Source organism: Eufriesea mexicana, unplaced genomic scaffold, assembly GCF_001483705.2.
Source record: "Eufriesea mexicana isolate 0111107269 unplaced genomic scaffold, ASM148370v2 scaffold1457, whole genome shotgun sequence".
Classification (NCBI taxonomy): domain Eukaryota; kingdom Metazoa; phylum Arthropoda; class Insecta; order Hymenoptera; family Apidae; genus Eufriesea; species Eufriesea mexicana.
The window spans coordinates 178,750-190,044 of NW_016909557.1; the positions used below are offsets into that span (position 1 = coordinate 178,750).

An 11,295-nucleotide genomic window follows, 5' to 3' on the forward strand; every position below is an offset into this window, starting at 1 on the left:
ATAACGTGATTCCACGCTGATGCAAGATAGCCAGGCTTCGAATTGTTAATTTAAACTTGTAATGGTAAGAAACAGTAGAAATGGTATTGCCAATACGTTCGTTACAGGTAGAATAGATATTCTTATAGAAAATTAGCCACCTGTTACTCTTATGAATACTGTACGCGCTAAGCTATATTTTAGAATAATTGCGAATAGAAAATTTTACTTTAAAATATGCTATATTGATAATTGCATCACGTGCGTTTTCGTGGCATTAATTTCCTTTTTCTTCTTTTTCTTCTGCAGTGCCATCTGGTGGCTCGTTGCGGCATAAACTCGCGCATGCAATATAACCATTTTTTATTCCAACCTTTTTAACAAATTTAAATAGAATAATATCGACAAAATTCAATATTACCCTAATTGTATTTACAAGACGTTTATATTTTCTGTTCTTTAGGAATAAAAATTGAAAAAGAATTTTTTAATCACTTATATTAGCCTGTTTGATGTAAGTGGGCAGAACCCTTCCACTTTTACTTATTTTCTCTTTTTATATTATATTATTATTACCTATTACGTATTTTTAAATTTTACTAACTCGACTCATATATTTTTAACAGAATCGTCTGATTTTTAGAGTAGTCATTAGCCTCTTTACGGTTATGTTAGTTTTATACGTGACATCGTTGTCTTAATAATTCACATAACTACAAATTTTCAATCGATTCGTACTATATAAATAAAAATTCTTCTTCAAAACGTTAGGTTTAAAACATTATATGCAACATTATTAAAAATATTACTTAGAATATTATTAAAAGTATTATTTAGAATATTATTTGGAATATCACGTTGGTATATGTAAACAAAAATCTTATGTAAATTTCAACGATTCACCATGCTGTTTTAAAATTAAGACGAAATGGACAGAAGACACGTTAAATCCGTTGATCTCTTTCCGAGCTTCTTTTTCCCCGTAACAATAACGTCCGAAGTGAGACAAAACCCCATAGAGGCCGCACCCCTCGCAGTATTGTTTTATTATCTTATGTATACATGATGTAACGACCGCATAGAGCGTGACTAAATATCTTATCATACGCGAAGTTAACATTACACATTACTTCATTTATTACTTATTACACGAATAACTACATAAATTAAATAAACAAATTTCCGTCGTGCAAAATAAACATGTCAAAAGAAGCAATATAAAAGAATTAATTGGTTGAGCCCACAACAGGATTATTTGCAAAGCGATAATATACAGTGCATATATATCAACGTGAAATCTCCATATTGATGCAAATCACTGTATCCATTTCTGTTTTCAATTATCAAACACAGAGTGCGCCAGCAACCGCGGTATAACCGAGCAAGCAGTGACTGCTCGCGTAAAAATAAATCGAGAACGTAGAACGAAGCTTTTACGTACAAAACTTTATTTTTGAGAATCTGAGATGAATCTGACGAGCAAGCACAGGTTAAAACGAATAATAGAATATCGACGAGAGTTCGCGAGTTTCGAATTGTTAAACATTAAAGGTAATCGAAAATTAAAGACTTCGAGTTAACCTAATTTCGCCTTGTGTTTACAGTGTAGGACAAAGGTGTTTATATATGGGTAGCGTGAAATTTTAATCGTTATAACTAACGAGGCACTGTTATTAAGGTATGTTCGTTCATATTTGTTACTCCTCACGTTACAACGCAATGTACAATCAAATTTATGTTAATGTTACTATAAACTTTTTAATTGTAGCTCTTTCCATTTCACTATTGCTACTGTACGAATACTTGTGTTATCCATTGTATGTATATACAGTGTACCAAAATAACACGTAGAAGCGAGCTGGAGGCGATTCCTTATGAAAAAATAAGGAAAATAAAAGCATACAATTTTTTCGATTTCGACTTGGTTTTCGAGATAATCAGGTTTGAAGATTCACTTCGTGTTACTCGTACTTGCGACTAACAAGGAGACTGCAAGGCCCTCGGGTCACCGATTTAGTTCAAATTTTGTAGAATAATAAATTTAGTTCCCCTGAAGGTGAAGGTATATAATAAACGTTGAATTAAATGATAAGATTTCAGTTAGAAATATCTTAAAAATTATTGAGTAGTGCACCTGTAATCATATACCTTCATCATCAGGGGAACTAAATCTACCATGCTGCAAAATTTCAACTAAATACCTTACAAGCCTTGCAGTCACCTTGTAAGATACGATTCGCTCATCGACGTATAGTATCTATCGTGTTCGTAAACAACGTTTACAATATTTACAGGACTATATGCTTACAAGATTGTAGTGACACTTACGTTATATTGCGAAGATAGCATTGGTTAACTAAGTTCAGGATTGTTATTAATGTCGTTTGGGACACGATTTTCGATAGAACTTCGTTTACGAACACGACCACAATTTCGTCGCTAAGGTTGACAAGAACTATTTTCCAAAAGACTTCTTTCTATTCTTTGTATTGCTCTCCAATCGGGTATCCTCCGATTAGGATATAGATAGCGCATAAATTTCCGTTACAGACACTCAAAACTCGGATCACATCAACGTATTCGCGATTCGTGTAAGCCAACCTTAATAAATTATTGAAAATCGAGTATCCACGAAGTACTGACGATTTCAGAAGTATACCAACAGTCGTGAAACATTGTTTACAATCACGATAGACCCTATACATCAGCGGGCGAATCAGATCTTAGTCGTAAGTGCGAATAACACGAAGTGAATTTTCAAACTTGATTATCTCGAAAACAAAGTCGAAATCGAAAAAATTTTATTTATTATATCTTTCTTGTTTTTTCATAACGAGTCACCTCCAACTCGGTTTTACACGTTATTCGGGAACAAACAGTATAATATATATACAGGGTATTCCATTTAATTCGAATTTCGAAATTATTTCCGATAGCAGTGAAAATGGGGAAAAATTGGAAAAGGAGATTCGAATCGTTCCACGGTAAAAGAAGGTCTGCCAAGGTCACGTTGAAGGTCACCTCCAACTCGGTTTTACACGTTATTCGGGAAGAAACAGTATAATATATATACAGGGTATTCCATTTAATTTGAATTTCGAAATTATTTCCGATAGCAGTGAAAATGGGGAAAAATTGGAAAAGGAGATTCGAATCGTTCCACGGTAAAAGAAGGTCTGCCAAGGTCACGTTGAAGGTCAATTTCAGGTCAATTTTATTTCTCGCGTTATTAATACCAATTTTTCATAACGAAATGCTATAGTCAATGTTAAGGTAATTTCTACGACTTACGATATCGTGATCTCGAGATAACCTTAAACAGTATAGTATCACTTTTATATCATAATAATTAGTTTAGTTTATCAAGTGTTCAAAATTCTGCCACTATCGATATATTTTTGCAATTTTGAACATCAGCAAATAAACAATTAAACTCTTTTTATCGTTTTGTCCGTATTTTTATCGTATGCGGAACACGCATATGCAGACACCCTGTATATAAAGTGTCCCATTTACCTCGAACATCTAAATTATTTCCATTGGTAGTGAAAATAAGAAAAAAGCAAGAAAGAGGATCTGAATGGATCGAAAGCATGCATGAATCGGGAAAATACGGTAAATATGAAATTTTTTCATCATTTTCGTGTGTGGAATCCATCTTTGAAATGGCTGCCATACGTGACGGTGCACCTTGTATGAACATCGACAATGTCGCCATCCGCTTTTTGTCATTATTATCATCTTACAGCAAGATTCTTATTTATTATCGATCTATACTACGTATTCATCCTTTTCATTTCCAATACCAAAGTATACTACTCGAGATTTTATTCTACGCTTTCGAGTTATTCGTGGGTTTATATGGATGCTGTTGCACCTCGTGTACCTCCTGCTGTACAGTGTAATTAGATTAGCGTAAGGAATTCTTTATTAGTGGAAAAATCATTATATAAACAAGTAGTATAACAAATCGAACATTCTTACTTACAATACCAGGTACAAACATGGCATTATAATAACGTTTTGTCGTATTTTATAGTTCACAGAAAATCAGGTGACGAATTATATCGATAAATTAAGCATATTTTTAAACACGATATACAGGGTGTGGCACATAACATTAGCACTACTGACATTAGGTAAAATCACGGATTAAAGTTTTAACAATTTTTTGCTTCTAGAATGAGATCTCACAGAGAATAATTTTTGCTATAGATTGATAGAGGATTAAAAATTAAGCAATTTTTATTTAAGAAGCTTTGCTCTGTCTCGCATCATTACACGATTATATTTAAAGAAAACAGAGATCGGATCGTAGATTTGAGCGATGCTTTCACCTGTACGAAGTGATATCTGCGAATAAGAAAGGATTGATTCACGTGTAACTCATTATGCTTTACGTACACGCATACTTTCATTAAAATTGGAATTTTTCAGTTAGAGCATTCACTCGAAGTATAGCGTTCGGATACTTTCGTGTGCCACTGTACGTAGATAAGAAGCCATTGCGATAGATTCGTGGTGACAGATGGTGACAGATTCGTCGACTTCGTGCGACATTATTTGTCATCGATTTTAATCATAAATTATGATTTTATAGTCGAATCTCGATAACTCGAATCTTAACCGAAAAGCTGAAACCTACGAGTTACAGAGATTCATCGAGGTTCTTTAATGAAAGAGGTTTAAAAATCGAAAATGTGGTATATGAAATCTTTGTAGGGTTACAACTGTTAGTGGTAGATGAAATTTAATAACAATAAGAACAATTATTTATTGAATTACAAAGATTGTCAGACACAAATATTGGGTTGAAATATAATTAATTTATCACAATAGAAACTTGATTATATGCATCTATTTATTTTCATCGTATGACTTTAATTATTATTATCATCCACGCACACGCTGTTTAGGTACCCATTAGAGACCGATAATTCTACTACTAAATAATTTAAGATCCCTATATGCGTTACATATGTGTAATCTGATCGCTATGTGAATTACGTATGTGTAATCTGATGCAATTATCAACCTACACGCGATCGAGATATATTCAAAATGGAGATTGGTTAGTCAACGTAATTCAGTCGGTTTTCCTTATTCGCCGATACTTTCTCTTCCTTGCAGCCTGTATTCATCATTGTAACATTGTTCACCTATTTTTCTTCGACGCCACTGATTATCTTAACATCTTGACCACCTCTTGTCAGGTCCTTCGTTCTCATCCACGTTCTACCGCACACTCTAGGACCTTATAATCGAGTTAATAAACGTCCTCTACGCATTAACGAACCCATCCCTAACGAAGAGTATCGATCACACATTCTTTATTAAAATCCACTGTCTGTTCTTAGCAGTTCCACTCCAAAAACCGGTATTTCTGCAGGCAATGTAGAGCGACCGGGCACATTTCCCAAATGTCTACTTAAGTTATTGATCCTAGCGGAGTTGAATCCTATACCACGTCCTAGATAATGGCAGTCCAAGCTTATTATAGAATAACACTTTCTCTGTATAATAATATCACTTCCGATCATAACCGATTTTGTTCATTTTGCCAGAGTCAAACTTTTTAATTCCCTGACCACGTGGACCTTGTGATTAGACGTAGACTACGTCTACCACGTAGACTATATTAACAAGACTTGCAATTTCCAAAGCGTATAGCGAATTCGATAACGAGTTATTTCGTCAATCTGCATCCGATGCAGGTTACTTTGGCAACACGGGTCTACCCTAGCTATATCAACCACGTCAACATAGGCAGCTTCCTGCTTTTTAGGGTACACGTATTGCATCCGATGCAGGTTACTTTGGGGTCTACCCTAGCTATATCAACCACGTCAACATAGGCAGCTTCCTGCTTTTTAGGGTACACGTCGTGATACAACGTGTAATACAATAGTAGATGCACTAATCTTTCATCGGTAGATCCAATTATTTAACTCGCACACCTCTCTCACCTGTATTCAATAGGTACGTGGTTGATACACTTTGTGTTAAGTTCCGTTTCCAATACTGACCTTTCTACTTACGCTAGCGAACAGAAGCTACTCCAGTAAACAGCTGTTCCTGTGATGATCGAGATCACTGATTTCCATAGTTCAGCCTGAACTTTCGCGTTCATTTCTTCTTCCATTCAACTTCCCGATGGCACCTATGCAATCAGTCAAGATGGTGTGTCCCTCCGTACTGGAAAAAACCGTGTGTTTTCTCCTATAATTGTACCTTTGATTCTAATATCTACGTCTCTTCTAGCTGAAACCTAATTTCAGGTGGCATGTCGGGTGGTTATATCAGTATGTCGGTGATTATATCGGTATGGGTAAATGTTGGACTCACCAATTTTCGGTAACTCAACATGTGTCTTAACCCTTTGACTACGGCAGACTTTGAAACGCACCGGTCGTACCACACGGGTAGGAATTTATTTACAATGTTCGCCGAGAACGACAAAATTTTGGGTAGAGATGCGCCCTCCGTGTCAGGAAAGCAAACTGTGTTGAGCGCTTATATGCGTGCGCCCTCCGTGTCAGAAAAGCAAACTGTGTTGAGCGCTCATATGCGCCCACAGTAGCCAAGGGGTTAAATACATTTTGCAGCTCGCGATCTAAAGTATATTATTCTTGGAGCTTATGACGCAGTTGAAAGATGTCTAGCTGATGTAATGCGACAAGTAGAGTTATTTATGTGGTATATTATTTTTGTCGGATCAGATATGACGAACATTAATATCGCACCGAGTATTGCGAGGACACTGGAATGGCGATGAAACCTTGGAATAGTTTCTTAGTAGAAATGCGTAAAATGAGGTAAATCCTTTGTGCACATTTGGGCATTTACTCACGAGGTCCCTCGAGTAGAGAAAAATTAGCCGGGTACTCGGGTATCTCATAAGATACACGAGATAATTGAGATCGTCCTGACGCGTCGACAGTTGAAATGAAAGAATACATAGTTTCAAGTTTAAACAATCTACTAAAGTCATATCACAGACGAAAAACGGAGAAATGGATCACGATTCGTCTGAATATTTATGTTACCCTATTCAAATTTCATTGTGATTAATTATTGGTATTTTCAATCAAGTCAAGTATACGCCTACTTTGCTAATCTTTAATATCGATTTATTCAAAAATAAAGCTCCATTGAAGAAAATGTTAGTCTACATCTTTGATTTATCTTTTTTCACGTAGATTCACCCCTTATCAGTTTATACCACTAATTTGGTAACGCCTTCTGTATTCATTGCATATTCTATAAATATTTTGCGAACACAAGAAATGTTGGTAAAGGGCAAAATAAGTCAGATTGCATGAATTGGGAGATGAATGTGACACCTACCAGGTGTGAAGATAATATAAGAATAAATTAGTAGGTGTTTGCAAAATATTTGTGGAATATACAATACAACGAATAACATAGTAGAAGGTGTTATATGTGCGATGAAGTAGGATACCCTAACGTTTTTAAGTGATATTAATGGACAACTACTACACTGATCGTTATGTTTTGCACGTAAATTATAGGACAAACCACTCTTACATATGTCGCAAATCGTATTCATTTTATTTTCAGAAAAGGTAACGTAGTCTCATACCCACCTTTGGCGTGACACGCTCAAAATTGTATGCAATTATAAACTCGGTAAAGACTCTCGATGAACTGCTGTAAATACTGTGACATTGTTTTCGTTCACATCACTATCGTAACCTGAACAAACTCTTCGGTTTCGGCATTAGGTAAATGATCGTTGCTCGATGAAGAGGTCGATAATATCGCTACTGGTGAGAGAGTCACCCTGTATAATAGACTAACCTTCGAGAACGCCGAAAATTTCACGAGACGAAAAATTTCAGTTCACGAAAATTTTACTCGTACTTCAAATGTTGAATTGGAGCTTAAAGGAATACTATCAGGATATTACAACGTAGCATTCAAGGACTATGAGACAAAGATTTACACCCGGTTTATATTTATCGATTACGTCTTAATCACGAATAATCCATTCTACAACAGAAAAAAATGTGAATAAAGAAAAAAACAATACGAATGAAACAAAAGCGTGGTGATCAAAAGGAAATCACTCGTACATACGTTTCATCTTATCTGAAAAAAAGCCTTGCGAACTATATACATTTTATAGCTATCGATACTATAAATGTACATAAATGATCGTATGTATAAAGTAAAAATTAGGGTAGACGAATTATTCGTTCATTATTTCCTTTCGATGCTCTATACATATAAATATATTTATTTGTATATATTTATATGAATATACTTATGAAATATTACATTAATATACATCGGTCGAATAATATACGTATACTTGAAACGATAAATACGCGATGAACGAAGCTGTTGGATTGAAATCCGCGTGCACAGCAATAACAGGTAAAATTTGGTTGCTCTTCATCAATTCTATCAATCTCCATCGCTCATCGCCCTATACCCTTGTCGCATCAACCCCTTGTTATCTCACGTTTGTCACGATATAACGAACGAGATATACCTATATACATGTAATCGTATATGTCAAAAAGGCCAGAGAAAAGGTTCCTATAATTCTCAACGAATGGACATTCTGAGATCCACTTCAGAAATGATTTGCAATAAATAAGCAACATTTTCTAAACGATGGAGAGAAACAGCAACAACGATACAGTTTTAATCGATTCCTTAATTGCGTCTGTTCTGTGCTATGAAAAGGCTCCTGCAATGTCTGGCGCGTTTCAAATAACCATTTATATAATTACCAAATAATATCGATAACAAAAAAATGTTAACGTAATAGGTCCGCCTAAAGGATATACATTGTGTAAAATCTTTGTTACTTCTAATTGGTCGAACGAAATACCGTTCGTCCACGAGGAGAAGGTTAGGCAACTATTTACATCCCCACTCCAATCGCAATCCACCAGCATCCCTAGTATCGTACGCGTCGTCACTATTGGCTGAAATAGTGACGAAGATCGATAGCGACCAGTTCGAGATCGAGTGAAATCGAACGCTGTCTTCGCAACATTGTTTTATTATTGCTTTTATTTACATACGTTTGTTTTATTCTTTAGAAATTGCGAATTACGTTTTACGTCCACGAGGAGGTCGTTGTTACTAGAAGTTAATAAACGATGCGAAGGAATTTATGTACTATTTGATTTCACTATAACCGTAAGTAATTCTATAACTGTGCTATATTTTATTTTATATATTTTGTTTTTGGTAGTAATTCGATTTTGGACGATGTCTTTCTTCTTTCTAATATCTTAAAACCCATTTGCAGTTGAAGGAATTAATTTGTATTTATGTACATACATTCGTATGTTGCGAGAGGTTATGTCAATGCTACCAAGAGATTGTTCGACATCGCTCCATCTCAGTTGATCAGTCGTCGATCTTTGTCTCCGTGTCAGCCAATAGTGACAATGTCCGAATGGTGGGGAAGCTGTGGGATTGCAACTAGAGTGTTGTAAACACTCGCTTAGTCTTCACCTCGCGGGCGTACGATGCATGTGTATACCATTAGAATCGTCGTAAATACGCCATAGGGATAAATAATAGCATGGAAAATGGAAATAACATTTAACGATGTGATAAAAATGTACATGTATCATGGAAATCTCTCGCAGTGCCGTGTTGTTGCGATCTTTGTAAAATTTTTCTTACGACATTGATGTTTTTAGTACGAATCGAACGCAACTGTCGTTGATTGACGTGTTTGACTATGTCCACGGAAATAAAACGTAAGTAAACTAACCCAAAGGCGAATTGCCTTATGGGAAACGAACGACTAACATTGTAATGTAATTCCAAGTATCAAAGAAACCTGTATCTTTTCAAACTTACTGTTATCGTGATCTGTACGTGCTCCGTGTGTGTCTCAATATATAAAAGAGTACCTCATCCTTATGATCTAAGTTTCGTCATTTAACGTTCATATTACTACAGATATTATGCGTTTCGCTTATCTCGTATCAAGACATGGATACGTAAAATACGAGTGAACATGTTTAACCTCTTTCACGATTTCCTTATTCGATTAACCTCGTTTGCGGTATTTAATTTTCGCGAATTCCTTTATACATAGATTCGTGTGAATATTTTCTTTTTTTTTTTTTTTTTTTGTAAAATTACGATGCGTTTTCCCATTATACCTACATATGTCGATTTACTTTCTTAACGATTAAAAGTAATACGATCGATATTTGTATCAAAGAGTATTTCACATTCAGGTTAGGAATGTAGGTTATAATTACATTTTAAAGCAAACTAAAATGCGAGTTCTCAATTACATATACAAAAGTGAGAAAAAATGGTTGTTAATGGTTTCACCGAAATGAAAGTTTGAAAAAGTTTTAAGTTCATGTTTACGAACGTACGAAAGACATTTGATTTATTCGTTTTAATTCATTTCGCTCGGGAAACGATTGACATGCACGTCGAAGCTCTTCGATAATGTTACATTTTCATTTCGAACAAACAATAATGTGAGTGGTTTAGTTACAAATTTACCATAACGTATATGTGTATACGTAAATTGTAAAATTGTAAAATGGATTAAATGGGATAAATTTTGAAAGGAAAGATACTCTGTAGATCCATACTTTACGAAGAATAACCGCTAAGAGAGGAAGGAAAGTTTACCGGTAAACATCGGCTCAAACGCGAAGAAAAACAGTCTCTGAAAGATGTCTGCGAATAGGAAGGCGTGGCACCATGTCGTAAACTGAAAACGGAAATGAAGTGGGAGGAGCAGGAGGAGGGGGGAAAGGAACACGATAAATCGAAATGTCTTAGCGTTTCAAGCTATTTTCGTTGTTTACTCTTGCATAAGCTTTTATATAAAAATGAGTCACGGATCGGAGTGTCTCTTCGGCGCGCCGAATTCAAACCACGGTTATTATTTAGAGGTTAGGTGAAAGAGAGGAGTGCGTCCGCGATACCCGTGTAATTAATTCAATTGCGAATTCTGTTACGGAACAATATTGGGTACCAGTTAACGTTTATTTACGTAACATAAGAGAAATGCATGATGATCTGTAATTAATTACAGTTCTATAATGAGATTCGTCGGTAATAGCACTGTACCAACCGATCAATTTATTTATAAATTGTACGAAAAATCTGTAATTGGAAATTTACGTTTCCTTTATTATTTTTATTTCGATTCGAATATTATTATTATTGTTGTTATTACTATTATTATTATTATTACCGTTGTTATTATTAAACGTAAATACGTGATAGGAAGAAAAAAAAATAGAAATTAATTTTTCATTTCCTTTAGACTGACGCATTCAGTAATAATCA

General features: G+C 35.1%; 1 long non-coding RNA gene across 1 annotated transcript; it reads left to right on the forward strand.

Annotated features, from left to right (window-relative positions):
- The first annotated feature begins 8,552 nt into the window (after positions 1 to 8,552).
- On the forward strand, positions 8,553 to 11,072 carry LOC108548220 (uncharacterized). Its single transcript, XR_001890254.1, has 3 exons — positions 8,553 to 9,156; positions 9,269 to 9,728; positions 10,582 to 11,072. It is a non-coding gene; the product is annotated as an uncharacterized LOC108548220 (long non-coding RNA).
- Positions 11,073 to 11,295: the final 223 nt, after the last annotated feature.